Source organism: Lynx canadensis, chromosome B1, assembly GCF_007474595.2.
Source record: "Lynx canadensis isolate LIC74 chromosome B1, mLynCan4.pri.v2, whole genome shotgun sequence".
Taxonomy (NCBI): Eukaryota; Metazoa; Chordata; class Mammalia; order Carnivora; family Felidae; genus Lynx; species Lynx canadensis.
Window position 1 is genome coordinate 171764218 of NC_044306.2, and position 21768 is coordinate 171785985.

At 39.5% G+C, this 21768-nt stretch overlaps 1 protein-coding gene across 1 annotated transcript in view; it reads left to right on the top strand.

The window, feature by feature from the left end:
• The window catches only part of APBB2 (amyloid beta precursor protein binding family B member 2), a 381693-nt gene that overhangs the window by 114068 nt on the left and 245857 nt on the right, over window positions 1–21768 (top strand). The window contains 1 exon segment of the mRNA XM_032593000.1: window positions 2256–2365. The gene's annotated coding sequence lies outside the window, so the exon portion shown is untranslated.

Genomic DNA, 21768 nt, shown 5'->3' on the forward strand with positions numbered 1-21768 from the left:
TATTGGTTTCAAGGAATGAAAACTAATTCAGTTCAGTTTGTCATTTCCAGTAATTACAGGTAAGCCCTCTTGCCTGCAAGGATCTATCTTTATAACTCTATCATCTTGATCTGTCCTAAATGGTGTGGTAGCACCTTATTTATCTAACACCATTAGGGAACTTCTCATAAAGTTTTCATTTACCTTAAACTAAGTGTCTACACTTGAAAATTATAAACATTATAAATGAGAATCTTTCTAAAATTGTATTACATATATTGCTGTCCTCTTTAACATAATGAAAAAAATATGAAAATCACCATTTACCCCCTCTGGTTCAAATCACAAGCATCTTTATAAACATCAGTTATGGTATCCTGAGTTCTGCTACAACAAGATACAGGTGTTTCTTTTTTTTTTTTTTAATTTTTTTTCAACGTTTATTTATTTTTGGGACAGAGAGAGACAGAGCATGAACGGGGGAGGGGCAGAGAGAGAGGGAGACACAGAATCGGGAACAGGCTCCAGGCTCTGAGCCATCAGCCCAGAGCCCGACACGGGGCTCGAACTCACGGACCGTGAGATCGTGACCTGGCTGAAGTCGGACGCTTAACCGACTGCGCCACCCAGGCGCCCCAAGATACAGGTGTTTCTTAAAACCACCATGTTATGCAAAAGCCTACAGTAAAACACACTGCACTTCTGGGAAAAATCGGGTCAGGGACACAACACTCAAAAACCTTTATCAGTGACACATTAAAAAAATAAGATAGGAACTGAATAAGAATTATAGCACAACTTTACACATGTTAGGTGGCTAAGAAATAAATAGTATAGTCAATTATGACACTTTACCTTGACAAAATCCTGATGTTTTCTTGCAGACTGAGGCCTTGGCACGGTTGCAGGTTGTGAGTTACTTGAAATGGTGGAAGGAGGGTTACCTCAAATTGGAAGGGAAGTTGGGGCAACATGTGTGGATGGCTGTGGCTCGTAACACACGGGTGGAAACTGGGATCGCTCGTTGATGTTAGAGGCATGGGCTTTGTGCATTCTGTGTATCTTTTTGCAAGTGTGTTCTGCATGGATGCAATCTTACGCTATTAACTAGGGTTTCTTGCAATGAAATCATGCATAAACAAATGTGACATTCGAGTTATGCTCAAATTGTTCCCTAACATAGCCATCTTGGAATAAACACAAATGTTATAGCAGAACTGAGTGTACTGAGTAGTGACACAGTGATGTCTAGGGGATATTCCTCTCGTCTCTGTCACTAATAGAGTTAATACACGTAAAACGCTTACGAGAAGAATCTGGCATACGAATGAACACTGTATAAGTGTTGGCAGTAACAATGGTGGTAATAATAATAATAAAAGATGCCTATTGATGTTTGTGGGATTCTGTCTGCTTTTCAGTTATGACTGCCTACTGTAGCAGTGCTTCCTTGCTCCTTCTAATTGACCTATTTCTCAATCTCTCGTGGCTTTTAAATGAGTTTCTCGTGCTTAGAATTACATCTAGCATAAGGCCTAGAATGGGAGAACCTGGAGAGAGGGGTGCTGACTTTCAGTTATGGTTTCCCCGCGGCATCTGTTTTACCTACCCAGACGTTTGAATCTTATGAGTTATTACCAATGTATTCATTTGTGAGATTGTTGGGAAGTAACTTATCTTTCAAATGAGGATATGACCGTACAGAATTTTTGGATTTTCTGTTTGATGAGAAAAAAGTTCACACAGCTCACTTTCTCATTCCCACCTGCAAAAACGAAGTGTGCTTAAATGATTCCGTGAGAAGGATGTTTACAAGTTGTTGACGATTTTCTTTAGGTTGTTGCTGTTCTTTTCTATTCACAGCCACTTCTGTGCTTGTGAGATGAGCTCATCTTTGGAGGGTGGAGCAGGGCAAGTGTGATTTCGGAAGACCTTCCCTCCCAAGTCACAGTATAATTAGAAGCCCAGAGCCTCCCTCAGTTATTTTTTTATGACTCCCCGAGAAGGACATTTTTTACCATGAATGATTGCCAAGAATACTTGCTGGATCCTCCTTTAGTGTCCTTAATAGGATGACAGATCAAAATACCATCTTGATTTAGGCCTTGTTAGTATTGTTCTGAAAGAAAAGTAGCTAACACAGCTTATCATTTAGATATTCCAGTGAAATCTGTATTGTAATTATGCAGAGAGACTCTGCATAGCAATACGTATCTTGATTCTTAATTTCTAATCTGACCTTGAATTTTAATGTTTTGTCTCTGCGCAATTTTTAGATATTTGGGCTGCTTGACCTCATTGCGTGATTGCTATGAATTAACAAGACTTTGTGGGAAAAGGGAACTTGCCTTTTGAGCTTTGTACCAAAGACCTGGGTAAAAAGTAAGTAATTTTCTAACTTGCTGTCTTAAAAAAATTCTTGTTATATGCCTCTCAGGAAGTTAACTGTGGGTCTGTGGCTTTTCAACTTTCTTTCTTGGCTTTGTAAGTTTTATATGCTTTTGCAGATTTGAAACATGGAAAGGGACTCAAGAGACCTTTGGAAAAAAAAAAAACAACTTCCAAGAGATTAGGATGACTTTCTGCATTTTGCCAAATCTTTTGGGGTTCATAAACAGTCCTCAAGGTTGCAATAAACCTTTTATCAGATGTGCAGTAGACAAATTAAACTTTAAAGGTAAAGCATTAGAATACTGTGTGCCAGAAAAGTGAGTCCTGTTTTCTGAGCTTCAAGTGTTTTAGACTTGTAGATAGGCTCTTTGGTTCTGAATTTTTAGAATAAGAATGAAATCCATTTGGTTCTTTTCTTGTCTAGAAAGGAAAACAAAATGCGTAATCACTTGTTCAAGACTTGGTCTCGGTAGAATTGACGTGCCTATCAGTTTTATTGTTTTCTAGCTTTCTGGAGGTACTCTAAGATATTCTAATTGAGACACTGTGTGAATGGTTTTGCTCTCTTTTAGACAAAATTGCTTGGGGCTCTAAAGTTCTGTTTTATTCCCTGATCTTTTTGAACAAGTAAAATGGGCCTTGAAGATAATAAAGTCAATCTGCTTTATTGTAGAATTTGTGTGGAAGTATGAATGGCCCATAAAATTGTAAGCAAAACAAAGCACATGCATGTACACACACACACATACACACACACACACATACATCCTTTTTCCGGCATGTTCCAGAAACCATATCAACAATAGGAACCATTTGTCCATTTAAGTACTAGGTAGTGTCCTAAACTTTGTACGCCTTGTGTCTTATGGCTTCTCTGCATTTCTGACAGTACACATGAGCTAGTTAAAATGTGTCTAAAGAAAAGGCAGAAACTCTCCTTTAGAAGTTCCATAGAAGTATTAATTATTGTTATATTGTATGCATTATAAATTTACTTATAATTAAACTGTGTATTATTATATAATAATTATAAGGTAAGGGTAATTAATTATGAAGCCTTTTTGGGGTTAAATCAGGTATTTGTACTGAAAAACTATTACGCACATGCACAGCACACATGCACCATGCATGTAACTTGCAAGAGCTGTCAGTATAAATTCACTGAAAGGAAGGACTTTGAGAATTTTCTCCAAAAACATTTTTTGATGTTACAGTGAAATATTGGCTGTAGTGAAATACTATTGTCCGTGGCTCTTAAAAAAATGATAGCACTTTATTTATTTGAAAAAAAAATTTTAAGTATTCATTTTATTAATTAAAAGGGGAGCCAGTGAAATGATAAAGCCAATTTAAGGAGCGTTTGAGCAACAGAGGCTTATATGGCCCATTGTGAAGGCTTTTAAAAAGAATCTTAGAATAAGATGACTGGGTTAGATGCACAATTGGCTAATGTTTTACAGGGATATTAACTAACCTTTGGGGTTTTCTTTTCTATGGAACAGAGATCATTTGTATTGTATTGGTAATAGACAAGAATCATCTGTGTTGTTATCAGCTTTCAGTAAATTAACATCTGCCTTTCCAAAATTGTAAAATATCTGAACCAATAGTAAATAGGAAGTCCAACAAAGGTACAGAGTCCTAGTGAATGAGTTAATCCTTGAACACACCTGCTGCTATACTGCACTAGCCCTGAAAACACATCCGATAATGCCTTTTGTCTATTTCTAAGTTTTTGGACAACGTGTGGGTAAATATTCACGTTTTGGGGGAATTATTCTTTAAAAAAAGTTTGTTTTATGTTTATTTATTTTTCGAGAGAATGCGAACGAGGGAGGGGCAGAGAGAGAGGGAGACACAGAATTGGAAGTAGGCTCCGGGCTCTGAGCTGTCCGCACAGAGCCCAATGTGGGGCTCCAACTCACACGTTGCAAGACCATGACCTGAGCCAAAGTTGGACACTCCACCGACTGGGCCACCCAGGCTCCCCTTGGGGGGGTTTATTCTTCATAGAAGTGTATATTATTACTAGCTAATAATAATAATAGCAATTGCTAACCTTTACTGAGCACCAGCTGTGTCAGGCACATGCATTTTCTCATGGGCTTCATTTTGGTTGAATTTAATATTCACATATTAACCTTAACATAAAGGAAATCCTATGTGGTATACTTATTATTCCATCTTGGAAGGTATTTGAAAGAGGATTATGTTGGAAGTCACCAGCCTGTCCACAGAAGTGAAATGAAAAGGGCAAAAGATTAGTTCTCTGGGCTTCAGGATCCAGGTATTTGATGTTTAGATTGGAAATATAATTTATCCCCAGAAAGTAAGCTACTTAAACCACCTTTCAAATAATTTATCATCTCTTTAAAATTTAACATAGCCTCTGGTGAGGTATTTTCCTTCTATTATACCACAATATTCCCTTTGTGCCATTGCTGTAAAAGGTGTATTTCCATTTTGTAGAGGCAAGGCATCTGTAGGACTTCTGATTCACACCAATACGCTAAAGATAGCCCATGTTACCAGAGGGACCATGGCAAAAAGATCCCTGCTTATTAAACTGATGTCATAGGTGAATATTTCGATGCACAGAAGGCCATTCATAATTGACCTTTAGGTTAAAAAAATAAAAGAAAAGAGAAAAGAAAAGAAGAAGGTTATAACACATAAGTATGCTGTACGTAAATCCAGGCCTGAAGAACTACTCACGTGGAGGTCAAGGTTAAGGGAGAGGCAGAGCAAGGGAGAAGGAAGGCAGTCTTTTCTGACAGTGACAAAAGTCATAGGAGAATGTTTCTGACGGTACTTTGAAGACTGTAAGGTGTACTTAAATGTATCAGTGGGGGGAGGCAAGCACAGTTTTGGGGCAAAATCTAGAACCTGGATTAACCTCCACACTTCTTTTCAGCATCTCTGTGGCCTCTACTTTTATTTTTTCTTTCTTGCATTTGTGATTAGAAAAGCATTTTATTTAGTTATTTCAGGTAGATTTCTGTTAACTTGAGTCTATCATGTTTATAAAGTATGGATGCACTTTTGAAAAGTTAGCCATGGGTTATTTTAAAAGAAGTAAAAAAAAACCTTCTAGTTTACTGTTCTATTTGATGCACATTATGTTTATTTTTATGCCAGTACTGAAAGAGGATTCTATTCTTCAAATTGTTTGGTATCCTGTCTTTTCCACCTACCAATAAGTAATGAATTCCCATGCTAATAAATATTTATCTACAATGTCCTTTTTAGTGAAAGTACAACAATGGGATCTTAGCTTTTTGTTTAATTGGAGGCTATCCTGGCTTTCAGTTACAAAGGAGTATAAATATGTGAAATATAATAGTGTAGGTTTTTCATCTGCAAACAGAAAGACTAGGATTCACCTTCTGTAATCTCTGCAGCGTTTACTGTAACCGGACACATTCTGGATAGGAGGCTCATGGGAGTAAATACGTGCTCAAAACTGGAAGTGTCACTGTCTGACAGGTACTGTGTATAACGTGTTGTGTCTTTGGTTCCTTTGTTATATGACAAGAGTGCAGGTGACATATTCCTCCCACTCTGCTGTCTTCATCAATATTTCTGTGCCTAAGGAAGGTTTCTACCTACATATTTCTCCCTCCCAAGAAACTCTAAATATCTCAGATGAGGTGGCGATGGGTACAAAAGGAGCATTTCATAGACTGTAGACTAGGATTTATTGGGGTAAATTGCAATCCAAAATAATTGGAGACACAATGTTTTATAGACCTTTGCATGCTTTCTCAGTTGTAAGTTCATATATTAAATCAACATTTCTTGAGCAACTACTATGTGCCAGCCACTGTACTAGGAGCTCATTATTCAGAGATGAATGAGTTATACCCTTGCTTTCAAGGAATGTAATCTGCTTTTCAAATTCAGATTCAAATAAACATTTATTCAGCCTGTACCATGTGACAAGCAGTGGGGTGGAACTTAGATGAGGTGTTTGATTACTAAAATTCAGTAATGATATTTATTGATCCATTCCTTCCAAAATAAGTCTGTAAATAGAAACTTCTCATCTTTAAGTTTTTTTCTCCTATTATATTTTCTTGAACTTTTGGTATCTGCTACTACTTATTAGGTTAAATAAACAAATTGGAAAAAAAAGGGTAAACAAATAAGAAGCATTTAGTTGATAAACTTTGAGCAATGATTTTAAAAACATATACTTTTTTTATATTTGAAAACCTATAGACATATAATGTGGTCTTAATTTTTCCTACTAGAGAAGATCTTAGCTCACATGATACAATTAAGTGTATTGAGATTTTATGCATTCTGCCCTTAGAGTGGCTCTACTGTCTGAACCAGTGTGGAAGACATAACATTAAGGCATTTGATTTTCACAGTAATTCTTGGGGTAGGAATTATTGAAATTTAGGTGGGCAGGGCAGGGCGGGGTGGGGGAAGTAACTTGTCCACATTTCACTCAGCTAGAAAATGTTTGAGGTAGGATTCTAACTCTGGCCCATCCAATTCAAAGCCCGTGTAGTATCCTCCTGACTCCCACGAACTGGTGGAGAATGTACACTCACAAATGCCTTGGGTGCACTGAGAAAGGAACAGTCGGGAAATGTCTTTATTGCATGCAAGAGCTGGCAGTGGAATAAGTCTTGCCGGCTGAGTTAGAAGATAGGAAGGGGAGGAGTCGTTGGAGCTAGTTGTAGGAAAAGTACGTGCCAAAGTGCAGACGAATGGAAGCTCATGGCGTGTTCAGAGAGCAGCAAGAACACCACCGCGGCTGGGGTATGGGACGTGGTGGAGAGCACAGTTGGCTCTGAAATTGAAGAGACTTGGTACCAGAGGAGGGCCACATGGGTACCACGCTGGAGACTTGGGGTTTCTAAGCAATATATAGCCATAAAAATTTTATTTATTTATTTTTAAAATATAATTTATTGTCAAATGGGCTAACATACAGTGTGTAATATGTGCTCTTGTTCTCTGTATTTAAGAGTCTCTTATGGTTTGCCTCCCTCCCTCTCTGCTTGTAACTATTTTTTCCCCTTCCCTTCCCCCAGGGTCTTCTCATAAACATTTTAAAGTAGAAGAAATTTCATAATTAGATGGGACTTTTACAAAAGATCACTTGGGTGGCAGCGAGGCATATACACCGAAAAAGAGAAGACTGGAGACCCAGGGTTGCCATGTGAGGTCGTGCAGATTGTTTACTGCATAAGGGCAACGTGTGTGCGGTGGGTGGTGGGGACTGATAATCATCTGCCACGTTACTTACTGAACTGTGTGCTCTTGGGTCTGGGACTGCTTAGAGAAGGCACCTTTTAAAATTTGCATAATAAAGTGCTCTACTTGCTTTTTAATTGCTTATCAAATAATAGGAGAGATTAGGCAAAGAAATAACCATGTACCCTAAAGCCTAGGAGTCTGGAGGTAGACATGGTGGTCTTTTTACTAACTGTATGACATTGGGCACATTCCCCATTCTCAAGGTCTATCCCCTCATCTTTATTTATTTATTAAAATTTTTTTTAATGTTTATTTATTTTTGAAAGAGACAGAGACAGAATGTGAGTGGGTTAGGGGCAGAGAGAGAGAAGCACAGAATCTAAAGCAAGCTCCAGGCTCCAAGCTGTCAGCACAGAGCCCAATGTGGGGCTTAAACCCATGAGCTGTGAGATCATGACCTGAGCTGAAGTCAGATGCTCAACCGACTGAGCCACCCAGGCGCCCCTATCCCCTCATCTTTAAAGGAGAGTTGATAATAGGATCTGGCAGGGCTTTGGACAGACCAGGTAAGGGACATTGGTAAGAGAAAGAACCAGACACAGAAGATGGAGAAATAGTGGGTCAGAGACTGGAACCCATTGCTAGCAGTTAACCCCGAGGGTGTGGTGGGACATGTAGTAAGGGTTTCTTAGGTTTTATTTTCCTTAATCCTTTCACAATTCTTTTTTTTTTTTTTTTAAGATTTCTTAAAAGATTTATTTATTTATTTAGAGAGCAAGCAGGGGAGGGGCAGAGAGAGGGAGAGAGAGAGAATCTCAAGCAGGCTCCACACTATAAGCCCAGAGCCAGATGTGGAGCTCGAACCCACAAATGGTGAGCTCATGACCTGAGCTGAAATCAAGAGTTGGACACTTAACCAACTGAGCTACCCAAGCCCCCCCCCCCCGCCCCCGCCATATCACTTCAAAGAGGGAGATGCTATTATCCTATTATTTAAAGATTTTGAAACTGAGGCTCAGGGAGGTTAAATAACTTGTCTAATTCCACACAGCTAGAGAGTGGTATAGATAAGACTCAAACCCGGGTCTCTGTGAGTCTCATGTTTATGCTCTTAATGACTGTGCTGTGCTTAGAAGTGATCTTTTCTGTATGTTGAACTCCCTTAATACCCTGCCTGAGTCCCTCTGATAACATATTCTGATTTTATCCTTTTGAATTGGGTCATAGTTATTTACATACTATTGTGTTTAATTTACTAGATGGGAAGATTCTGAGGACTGGGATCCAGTCTCATTCACTTTTTGTCTTTGTCTTTCATAACTCTTTGTTTAATAAAATATATGTTGATAAGATGAATAGCCTCTTACGGTTTTTCCGTCTCCTAAAATTCAATAATTTTTTTATTATATATGTAAAGCTTCAGTTGCAGTTCTGGTTAAGTAGAATGTACAAAGGAGTCATTGGATTTTAATTTGACGTCTAGATTGATTGCTAAAGTTTCAGGCAATTCCTAATTGCCATTTTTCTCTGAGAAATAATTTGTGACTTGCCATCAAACACTGAGGCCAAGACTAAAATGTACTTATGGCGAGTCCGTTTTGGAAGCTTAAATCTGTGCCTGCTGCTTCACTGCCGGGGCAAGTATAACCACTCAAATGTCTTAAATGATATTTATGAGTCCATAAAAAATGTTACACTGTCATTCATGCAGGTAGGGACCTCAGTTTGCAAAAACTCATGAAACCCTTGTGCTGATAGTCACTCTTGTTTGGTCCTGGACTGACTCAGATTTAGACAACAAATAGAAGTGTTTTCCTAGTTCAGAGCAGATGAGCAGAGGCCCCGGGGTCAGACTACCTATGTTCGCATCCTGTTTTCTTGGTTTCTGAACTCCATGGTTCTTGGCGAGTAAGTGTCTATAAATGAAGATGGCTAAGAAACAAGGCTGTGGTAATTGGTTCATGTGCCTGGTTCATTGGGAATTTAGTGGGGAAAAAAATGTACATTTGGATGAGAGCCACTTTTGCTCAGATACTCTTTAAAGGCCAAAATTGTGAGCTTATGGGCTGGAATTTGACATTTCAGTGTTACAGCCCATGTGTAGCCCAGGATGACCCTTTGCTGTTTTTAAACCAGAGTTCACGTTCTTGTAACTACTACATTTGCTTTTGTGAACTCTAAGGAGGGATTTTAGGCTTTGTTTCATGCTCTGTATGCCCTAGGAGATTAGGAAATGATGGCTTGTTTAAAAAAAGAAAATGTTATTTGAGATCAGCATTGCCTCGGGACTTTGAGAAACTCTGGAGTTTCTTTCATCTTCCAGGAGAGTAGCATAAGTGAGCTGGGAAAAAGGAAACCAAACCCCAGGGAAGTTTCATAGCTCGCTTCCGCCACCGTTACTGGAAAAGAGGAAGGAAAGGTCTGTAAATAGCTCTCATGGCCTCAGTAGGCTAGAAGTTCAGGTGTGCTGGAAATAGAGCACAAGGGACCTTCTTCTTCCCAGCGGCCACTGTTGAGCCTGAGGGGAAGTGAAATAGCGGCAGAATGGGTCTCAAAACATTGCCATGCAGCAAAAACAAGCGTGTGCCTGTCTGTCACAGAGTTGTTTTTCTTCCATAAACGCGAAGTTGCACAAAGACTCGTGATGTTATTCTCCTTTGAGGTTTTATATTTGAGATCGCTGGAAAAGCAAGCAAGTTGGATAAAAATACCCTTCAGATCCAATCTTGTTCTTGTGGTTTTTGACTGCTTTGTTTTGCACTTTAAAATAAGGGCGGGGCGCCTGGTGGCTCAGTTGGTTAAGCGTCCAACTTTGGCTCAGGTCATGATCTCACGGCTCGTGAGTTCGAGCCCCATGCCGGTCTGTGTTCTGACAGCTCAGCCTGGAGCCTGCTTCGGATTCTGTGTCTCACTTTCTCTCTGTCCCTCCCCTGCTCGTTCTCCCCCCCCCCCCCAATAAATAAACATTAAAAAAAAAAAAAGAGTAGGGGCGCCCGGATGGCTCAGTCAGTTAAGTGACCGACTCTTGATTTCAGCTCAGGTCATGATCTCACGGTTCGTGAGTTCAAGCCCCACATCGGGCTCTGTACTGATGGTATGGAGCCTGCTGGGAAATCTCTCTCTCTTTCCCTTTCTCTCTGCCCCTTCAGAGCTCTCTCTCTCACACTCAAAATAAATAAGTAAACTTAAAAAAAAAAAAAAAAAGAGTAAGGGCACACTTGGCCTGGACATTCTTGACGAGGAGAAGCGTGAGTTATCAATAAATGCTGAATTTAAAAACCATTTCCTGGGTTACCTTCCCCCAGTGTATGACTCCTGCAATAGAGCTTCAGCCTGCCATAAGCTGGTAAGCCCTTAATACTTGGATACTTTGGTAGGGAAAATAAAGTTGGATCATATACCTTTCCCTTTTACTTGTGAACTAATTGTTGTTTTCCTGCATTTAAAAGCAGATGTTAAACTCCTCCTTTGATGTTCAACAGCAGACAGATTTCAGTTGTGTGTTATAGCTCTTGATGCGTATCTGTTGTTTGAATGAAGCTCAGCTTCAGCAAATTAGATTTTGATGGTTACATTTTGATCTGGAGCCACAGAATGGAATGACAATGCATGCTTTCATTCAATACGCGTTTCTTGGGTTCTGGCTGGACCCTTTGTGTAACTCATTTTTCAAATCTCACAGATTCCACAAAGAACTTGCAAACTGGATGGTGCTATCTCTATTTAATAGATAAGAAAAATAAGGTATCTAGAATGATTAGTATTATTTTAGACATAAGAAAAATAAAGCATAGAGAATGATTAGAAACCTTGCTCAGGGTTACATTGCTATTCAGTGGCTGGGAATCTGATCTGGGGATTTGGGTTGATCTCAAAGCTGTTACTCTAATGGGGCTGCCATTTAAGAGGAGATAATCAATGGAGCAAAAATGGTAAGGAGTTGGAATCAGGAAAAAAGTAGTTAACCAGGAGCCCCGCATTCCTTCATTTACTCCATAGATATTTATCGAGTGCCTGTTTTGTGCCGGAAACTCTACAAGCTGCTGGAAAGTCACTGGCAGGCAAGACATCATGAGTCCATCACCAGTTTTATGGCGGAAATAGGGATGCAAGTGTGTCTTGGGTGAGGGAGCTTTTGTAAATTTTTTTAAGATGTAGACATTTTGACACCTAACGAAAATAGTTTATTATTCTTTTACATCAGTGCATATACTAAATCATCTACAAATGAACAGGGAGGTGGCTTTGGTAGACTACTTTGGAATTCTCCTCCCCGCTTGAGCTGCTTAGGATATGCAGAAACAGAGGTTGGGGTGAAACTGTATTGAGTTTTAAACAAAGTGTTGCAAACAAAAATTTGGACAGTTACCTGGCAAGGACTGTATCTAATTCAGCTTTGAATTCATTTCATGTAGGAGGTCCTTAGCACAATACCTCATATGTAGCAAATACCCAGTAACTCTGGTTGATTGGCTCAGGGATGGAAAATAAAATAGGGAGAAGAGGGGACAGGAGTCTCCGAGGAAGGGGCATAAGTTAAGGTAATATCAAGGAGGAGTGTGATGGCACTAAAATAAACCAAGAAATAAGCAAGGAGAGCACATGGCATGTGACGGACTTAAGCCACATATACAAACTGTTTTAATCAAGGTGGGAGGAACTATGCTTAGGGAATCTGGAAATGCCATTGGGTTTGGGTGCTTGAGAAAGACTTCTCTTGATCTGACTTGGTGCTCTGACCTTCTTTTCACATAAGCCCTCTATGCCCCTTTCCTGCCATGGTCTTGATTTCAGTTTTTAAGACTTTAGGTTTTTAAGTATGGTGTTTGGTTCTTTAGCAAGTTGGGTGGCCATATGTGTCCGTTTGCTGGGACTGTCGTGAATCTGCCTGTTTCCTGTTGTTGTTTCGATAATGCCCCCTTCACTGTCATGTGTCCTGGTTTGGATGGGAAATTAAACGGCCACCCAGCTGAGGGACTTTGGTGACATTCTGTGTCTTTAAACAGCAATCTTACAGCCTTGGGGTGCCTGGGTGGCTCACTCACTTGAGTGTCTGACTCTTGATCTCGGTCATGATCTTATGGTTAATGAGTTCAAGTCCCACCTTAGGCTCTGTGCTGACAGTGCAGAGCCTGCTGGGGATTCATTCTCTCCCTCCCTCTCTCTGCCTCTCCTCTGCTTACATGCACTCTCACTCCCAAAATAAATAAATAAACTTTAAAAAAAAATTCTCTCTTAAAAAAGGAAATATTGGGGCGCCTGGGTGGCTTGGTCGGTTAAGCGAGCCCCGCGTCGGGCTCTGTGCTGACCTCTCAGAGCCTGGAGCCTGTTTCGGATTCTGTGTCTCCCTCTCACTCTGCCCCTCCCTGTTCATGCTCTGTCTCTCTCTGTCTCAAAAATAAATAAACGTGAAAAAAAAAATTAAAAAAGGGAATCTTACAGCCTTCAGACTACTTTGATGAATTCAACTAATGTAGATGTAGTACCAGTAAAATTACATGTTAGATTAGTGTCTGATCTCTTATAATAAGTAGAAAGACTGATGAGCGGTAACTGAAGAGAATCAGATGTTGAGCAAAATAACCTGATTTTGACAAAATGAACTTTCATTCCAACTAATGGCTGGTGTAGCCATATGAGAAAGGGCATTTAAAGGTTATTACGATGATGGGTTGTGTTTAGGGAATCTGGCCTCATTCGAGAAAATCTTGTCATCATCGCTAGTTTTGATTTAGCATCTCACTGTTTCCACAGCAGTGGTAATTTCATTCAGATGCATTTTCATTTGTTCTCTAAGTAGAAAGTAAAAGAAATCATTTCTTAGAACAGAGGATTTGTCAGATGTTTAAAGAAATGGCTGGAGGGAAAATAGTAAAATTCATATTTTTCCCCTTAAATTTACTGTTAAATTGTGTCTTTTTTTGAAAATGGTGGTAATATTTTAATCAAATGAGACATTTACGTAGGGACTCCCAAGGCTTTAATAGAATGTATTTTGAGGTTTTTCTCTTGATAAATAGGATTAAATTGGTTTTATAGTTCATATACTTGGCTCTGAAGAAACAGACTAACATATTGCCATACAGATATATGTAAAAGCTTGAGGTACTCAGGTAATTCTTGACGATGATTGTGGTATGAGAGTTTGGTGGAGGATTAAAATCATGTTATGGCCAGCCTCTTTTCCCTATTAGTATTTTATGAGACGGTGGTACATTTGCCTTCAAGTCCCATAGTTTCTTGTTCCCTGCAATGTTATCTTTTGTAGGAGGGTAACTTTCCAGAGTAGAGGGATTGTATCTCTAGAATTCTAAAACTCAGTTGTTTTAGAATTAAATTCTGACTCTGCCACTGGCTATCTGGGGGTGAACTCTTTCTCTGAGCCTCAATTTTCTAGCCTATAAAATGGGACTAATGATTATTGCTTAGGGTTTATTAATAGGATGTTTATTCATTCCTGCATCTGGGGCAAACTGTAAGCATCTAACACAAAAATAGTTTTCTTCCAGGCTGAGGAATCAATAGCAGATACTGAGGTTGGAGACACAGGTGTTATTGTTGGAAGGGTGAGACTCAAACTAGTTAACACCCAGTGTCTGGCCAGTCAGAATGGATGCTGACTGTAAACATTCTGGATGGTCATTAGAGTGCTCAGCCATTGAATTATTAGTATGTGTGGTTGGTACTGAGAAACCCGTGTTTAATCTGTGATGATTTGCAAGGAAACACATTGTGTCTCCTAGTTACAAATTAATGCCCCCTCTTCTGAGCTCCCCTGATCAAGAAAGGACACCATCTTCATTTGACTGGTGAGCCTAGCGTTCATGCCTCGGATTCCTGTCTTAAAGCAGGGCCTTGCTGATCATTGCTGCCAGCACTGTGCGAGCTCTGCCTTCCTGTTTTCCGCTCCACCCCTAGTCTGGAAACGTGCCTTTAATTACCTACCTACAGCAGACAAAAGTTGAATTTATGACTTTTTTTTAATGTCTATTTTTGAGAGAGACACACACACGCGCGCGCGCACACACACACAGAGTGCGAGTAGGGGAGGGTCAGAGAGAGAGGGAGACGCAGAATCCGAAGCAGGCTCCAGGCTCTGAGCTGTCAGCACAGTGCCTGACGTGGGGCTCCAACTCACGAACCGTGAGATCGTGACCTGAGTCAAAGTCAGATGCGTAACCGACTGAGCCACCCAGGCGCCCCTGAATTTACGACTTTTAACAAAACCCAGAGAGTCCCATGAAATTGGCTACCAGATATGGCAGGCCTAAATACAGCCTTACCAGGCCTTCTACAAGGCTATCTGTCTGTAGAGACCACCACTTCTCATTCCCAGAAATGACTGTCAGCACATCTGAATGTAGCGTCTGGGCATCAAAGAGATTGAGGCCTTAGAAGAGGGAGGGTTTCCGTTTTCCTTCTGTCAAGTCTCTCCGTGCTCATTCCCATTTCTTATCTCAGGCTCTGCCTTTTCCCAGGATAATTGATGTTGGGAAGTCTCCCTTGCATAAGGCAGACCTAACCCCTTTCCCTAGGGATGGGCTGGTGACATCCAGCTATCAAAAAGTCCAGTATCATTTGGAAGCTTCCATATAATCCTAGGAGGTTCCTTTCCTGGAGTTGGGGTGAGATGGTTTACGTATACTGATGCAGTTAAGAGTCATCAAGAAATTGTTTTGTGATTACCTCACATGTTTTAGAATGTGAGACATTGACATTGTTAACAAGACCAGAGATAACGAGTGTTGGTAGGGATGTGTGGAGAAAAGGGGTCCTTGTGCACTGTTGGTGGGAATGTAAATTAATGTACATTAATTTACAATGTAATTAATAGTGGTGTAGCCACTATGGAAAACAGTATGGAGGTTCCTTTAAAAATTAAAAATAGAACTACCATATGATTAAGCAGCTCCATTTGTGGGTATGTATTTGAAGGAAATGAAATCACTATCTAGAAGAGATACCTGCACCCCCATGTTCATTGATTGTATTATTTACAATAGCCAAGACATAGAAGCAGCCTAAGTGTCCATTAGTGACTGAATGGATAAAGAAACCATGGTGTGTATACGATGGAATATTACCCAGCCATAAAAAAGAAGGAAATTCTGCCATTTACAGCAGTGGACCTTGATGGCCAAGTAAGTCAGGGAGAGAAAGACAAATACCATATGATATTACTTATATATGGAATCCAGAAAAACACCTCCAAACTTATAGAAACAGAGATACGGTGGTTGCCTGAGGTTGCCGTCGGTTAGGGAGGTGGGGGAAATGGGTGAAGGTAATCAAAAGGTACCAAATTTCAATTACAAAATAAGTAAGTTCTAGGGGTGTAATGTACAGTTTGGTGACTATACTTAACAATACTTGTTGTCTGTTTGAAAGTTGGTAAGAGAATAGATCTTAAAAGTTCTCACCACAAGGAAAAAATTTGTGACTGTGTGGTGGCTGGATTTGTAACTTACTGTGGTGACCATTTTTTGATACATACATATATCAAACCATTATGTTGTATACCTTGGACTAGGACAATGTCATATGTCAATACTGTCTCAATAAAACTGGGAAACAATTGTTTTGCATAGAAACCTTTTCTGCCAACAGGCTAAGGTGGTTCTTCAGGAATTTCATTAGGGAAGATGGAGAAACCCTGGCAATCTGGGTTCTAGTCTTGGTTTTGCCATCTGCTAGTTATTATATGATTTTGAGGTACATATAGGGAGCTCTTCCTTGGGTACTCATTTTCTTATCCATAAAATGGTTTTCATATGTACTGTGATTTTTAACTGTCAGCCTGAAATTCTGTTAATCTATAATAACTCCTAAAAGTACACAGTGCAAATATTTGAACGGATTCAGCCTGTCAGTATCTGATGATAGTGGTTACCATTCTTAACACCGCTCTGGTTTGTGACTGTGGCTGTTTTGTGGAGACCCAGGCATCTGTTGCTAGAGAAGGCTGTTCCTCCCATCACTTGAGATTATACTATCCTGTTGGTATGTTTTTCAAGTGCAATGACAGACTTCTTTTCTGATAGGACGACGTACCAAGTCTCCTCTGTGATCGCCTCATGTGAAAAGTCATGAATTTGGTCCATTGTCAGCCTGAATATTGGTGATGATGCCACTCTGTTTTGTTTTATTTTTTTTTTTCATTTTAAAACAAGTACTTTATTGTTTTCAAAATTTTTATTTAAATTCCAGTTATTTAACATACAGTGTAATATTAGTTTCAAGTGTAGAATTTAGTGATTCATCACTTACATACAACACCCAGTGCTCATCACAAGAAGTGCCCTCCTTAATAGCCATCACCTATTTAACCCATTCCTCCCACCTTCCCTCTAGTAACCCGATGCCACTGTATTTTAATACAATTTTTTTTTAATGTTTCTTTAGTATTGAGAGACAGAGAGAGACAGAGCGTGAGCAGGGGAGGAGCAGAGAGAGGCGGAGACACAGAATCTGAAGCAGGCTCCAGGCTCTGAGCTGTCAGCACAGAGCCCGATGCAGGGCTTGAACTCACAAACCACGAGATCATGACCTGAACCAAAGTTGGATGCTTAACTGACTGAGCTACCAGGTGCCCCGATGCCATTCTATTTTAAGTGTTGGATCCTCTCTGGATCTGAATAGTAGCTTCCAATGTGTGATGTTCAAAATATTACTTCATAGTTTAATTTTAAGTGTTTGTTGGTAACTTGTAGTGATTCACCCTTTAAGTTTATTACAAGAGACAATATGTACACATTTTTCTATTTCTGCAAAAGTGTCATTGGAGTTTTGATAAGGATTGCATTGAATCTGTATTACTTTGGGTAGTAGTGATATCTTGACAGTTTTAAATCTTCTAATCTATGAACACAGGATGTCCTATTTATTTGACTCTAATTTCTTTCAGACTACATTTTGTAGTTCTCAGTGTTTACATCTTTTGCGTTGGTTAAGTTTATTTCTAAATACTTTATTCCTTTTGATGCTATTATAAATAGAATTGTCTTAATTTCCATTTTGGATTGCCCACTGTTAGTGTATAGAAACACAAATGATGTTTGTGTGTTGATTTTATACCTTGTGACTTTGCTGAATTCATTTATTCGTTTGAACTGTTTTTTGTAGAATCTTTAGGCTATTCTGCGTCTGTGATGGGTTTTCATGTCATCTGCAAGTGGAGATATTTTTATTGATTTCTTTACAATGGATGCTTTTTATTTCTTTTTCTTGCCTAATTGCTCTGGTTAGGACTGAGAATACTATGTTGAACAGAAGTGGCAAAAGTGGGCATCCTTGTGATCCTAAAGGAAAATCTTTCAGCTTTCCACCATTAGAACGTTTTTTATTTGTGTTGGATTTTAATTTCCCTCTGCTGTAGGCCTTCATATTTGTCATTTTTAATAGCTCCATAATCTATTGAGTGGCTGACCATCATAGAACAGCACTTTACCTACTTACTGAAAATTCAGAATGTTATTTTTCCTATAATGAATAATGCTTCAATGAATACCTCTAACATACTTTTTGATTTTTAATTTTTCACCATTTTCTTAATGAAATGTAACTTTGTAGAAGCCTCCTGAACTATTTTGTGGTCAAGAATCAGTCTGACTTCAGCTCAGGTCATGATCTCACAGTTTGTGGGTTCGAGCCCTGCATCGGGCTCTGTGCTGACAGCTCAGAGCCTGGAGCTTGCTTCGGATTCTGTGTCTCACTCTTTCTCTCCCTCTCTCCTGCCCATGCTCTTTCTCTCAAAAATAAATAAACCTTTATAAAAATTTGTTAAAAAAAGAAGAACCAATCTTTGTATTCAGATAAATTACCAAATAAACAGCTACTCTTATAACACCATTCATTCATTCATTCATTCATTGATTCAGCATCAACAATGTAATGGATTATCATGTATTCAGTAGTTGCCAAGACTAAGCATTAAAAGTTCAGTAGGACACCTCTCTGACCTGTAATATCTCGTAGTCTAGTGAGAGACTCAGACTGGTCAAAAATAAATACTGCAATATGATGAGCGATGTTGGCAAGATGTGGTAAATTACCTTAGTTGCACGAAATTGGCTTTGACAGCATTGTTGATTGGTATTCTTTATGACATAAGAGGTGTGGACATATTCATGTCGCATAAAATTTTTAAAAATAAAATGTATAATAGACTTAATAATCTGACAGAATATGACCCCATCTGACTTATCCAACTTCTTTTCCTTAAAGTCTAAATCTTTCCAGGAGGTCTCTGATCCAGTGTTTGTTCATAGTTCCATGTGTCCTGTTGCATGAATATGCTAAGCTCCCGGTGGCCAGTGACTGTGTCACATGCCTCACTTCTGTTCCACACCTATTACAGACTGCTGTGTTTGTAGTAAGTGTTGAAGGATTGGTGGCTCATCTGACGTGCTTTCAGTTACTTTTTTCCACCATTTTATACTTTCCATAGAACTTCATTAGCTGTCAGTTTACATTCTGTGATATTGGTGAAGTCAGTGCTATTTTAATTACATCTTGCCATATTTGTTTAGTAAAAACAAATTCAGGTTAAGAAAATATTTGTGAAATTATATAATCCAATGGAGAATCTTAGAGTAAAAATATAAACATATAATGGATGGAATTAAAACCTACACAAAACAAAATAAAACCCCTCTTCGTAAATTTCTGGATGATCTCTGAAGTCATTGCAGAGGGGGGAAAAACAAAGAGATCCTTCTATATACCTAAATATTAAGTCAGGCTTTGGATACAATGACTCTGTTTTGCAAATAGCCGTTTATGGCTCCACCATTTTGAGTTTCATTAGCTAGCTATGAATTTGCCTCCTTTGCACTTGTGCATAAAAAACTGGCCCTTACTTTTAAATTTCTCAAAAAGGTAGTCTTGGAAACAGCTTTTGAGACTGATTTATTGGGAAATCTTGGGACTGATTTCTTCTCTCTTTTCATTTCTGAAACCTAAATAGCAGAACTATCCCTTGTTGTTTACAGCACTGTGCTAATTAGATTATGTATTTACTTTGCTAACACACACATATTGCTGTGTGGAGTCACTGTCCATTGCGATCCCCAAATGAAACAAGGTGGGGGGACTGAATCCAGGATTAACTGAGATGAATTTATCTCAGCTTTTCAAAACACTGTGTGAGCACAGTATAATTCACTTGGACAACTGTGGAATGAAACTCTTGTTTTAGAGGCCATTAGATATTTCATGGGAACTGACTGCACAGACGAATATACGGTAAAGATGTTTCGGCAGGTGATAGAATTTGAGGTGGCATTCACATCACCAACTGAAATACAATTAATTTCTTCCAAGGTGATTTATAGCCTGACTTCTGTGACTGAGGAATTGATCCCTTGGCAGGTCTTTATGAAATAACACCACAGGCAGGGAAATTACATGCACACCTCAGGCTCTGCATTTATTTTATCAGCCTTCTTTACAGGGTGTGTATAATCTCGTTCTGCACAACTAACAAAAACCGTAGTTGTACTGTGTCATGACTTTAACTGTAGCTCTACTTTGTCATGAAAGACTTCCTCAGTTTCCAGACACAATGGCTACCACAGAGAGAAGCTTTCTTTCTTTGCACCCCCATTTCTAGTAACGTCATTACTGCATTGGACTCTTTGTATGAAGCCCTTTTGATCACATCAACAGTTAGTTCTAAGCTATCTATCTTAACTTCTAGCTTCGTCTGCAGAATTTGTGTGGTTAGCCTGAGACATATGCAGATAAATGGCCTCGGGTTCAGCTCTCTCCGACTTGGGACTAAACATGCTGCAGTACGCTGAACTGATGAATGTAGCTTCTTGGCAATATTGATGTTTCTGCAGTGGACTATAAACCTTTGGCTGGCTTGCTTTGCATTTCCATATTCACGTGCAGTGCTTGACCACTGCCTCTCAGACGACTTCATCTCTCAGAAAACTTTGTTTTAAGCAGAAAGACAAAATTGTTCTTCCTCACCCACTGCTCTTCTGCCCACTCACAATAAGAATCGTGAGTGTGAGTCTTTTGCCAGATGTAAATAGTGGCAACTCCCAATTCACAAACTGATTACAAAGTCAGTTAGTGGTTTTGAACTAGGAGTGTGTGAACTAGGAGAGAAAACAATTCAAAGAATTGATGAACCCATTGAAACTTCTTTAACCTGTAACATTCCAGCAGCTTAGTTGTATTTATACTTAAGATCTCACCCCCCCCCCATGTTTCCCTGTGGAAAAATACCCTTGGTTCTGCGTCAGTATCATATGCAGCATAAACATTTTATTCTTAACTTCAGTAGAAAGCTAGCTATGTCTTCCTATGTCTCCTGGGAAAGTATATCAGGCAGGGTTCTTATAAGCAATGGAGACTGGGTGAATGATTTAAGCAGCGAAAGAATATTTTGAGAAGATATTGGGTAGTTTCTGGAACTGCTGGAAGTTGGTAAAAAGGCAGGAATGAATAGAGACTATACAGTCAGATTCATAGTCAAGGTCATATGATCAGTTCTATGCAGGGTAAATGGACCCTGTTGCTGAACACAGGACAATGCTGGTTCACCCTGACCACCACAGTGGGACCAGACACTTGCTTCCAACGGTGTCACCTTGGCCTTTGCTGCCTCTGGCACTGGATATTGTTGCTGTTGCCCTTACCCATGGTAATTTCTCTCTGCTCCTGCCTTTGTGTCTCCACCTTTAGATCCAGGGTTGGCTAAGGCTAAGTCATGTGCTCATGCCTTAGCTGCAGGGGTGCTGGGAAGGCGAGTGTCACCCCCCTCCCCCCCACCATTTTTGCCTTTATGTTGAAAGGTGTGGCTCTCATCAATACTCACATGATGATGAATTCCACAAACAAAGGAAGGAGGTCCAGATACTGGATATTCTCTGTCCTTGACCCTTCAATAAGGACAAACCTTCACTGTAAGAAGCCACAGTAGGGACTCAGGTAGAAGGGGAATGGTGAACACAGATGTCCATTTGCAGCTGCAGTTAATGAACTTGATGAAAACAAAGATGGCTGTGCCCTGGTGTCCAGGGACCCTTTCATTATGTGCTAACCAAAGCTAGAGACGTGACTTAAGGATTTAGGCATATTCGACCTCCCTGTGCATTTCTTGCTACTTGAAGATAAAATGCATTAAATTAAATTTTAACAGTTTGATTAACTAGGAGGAACAGATTTAGATTT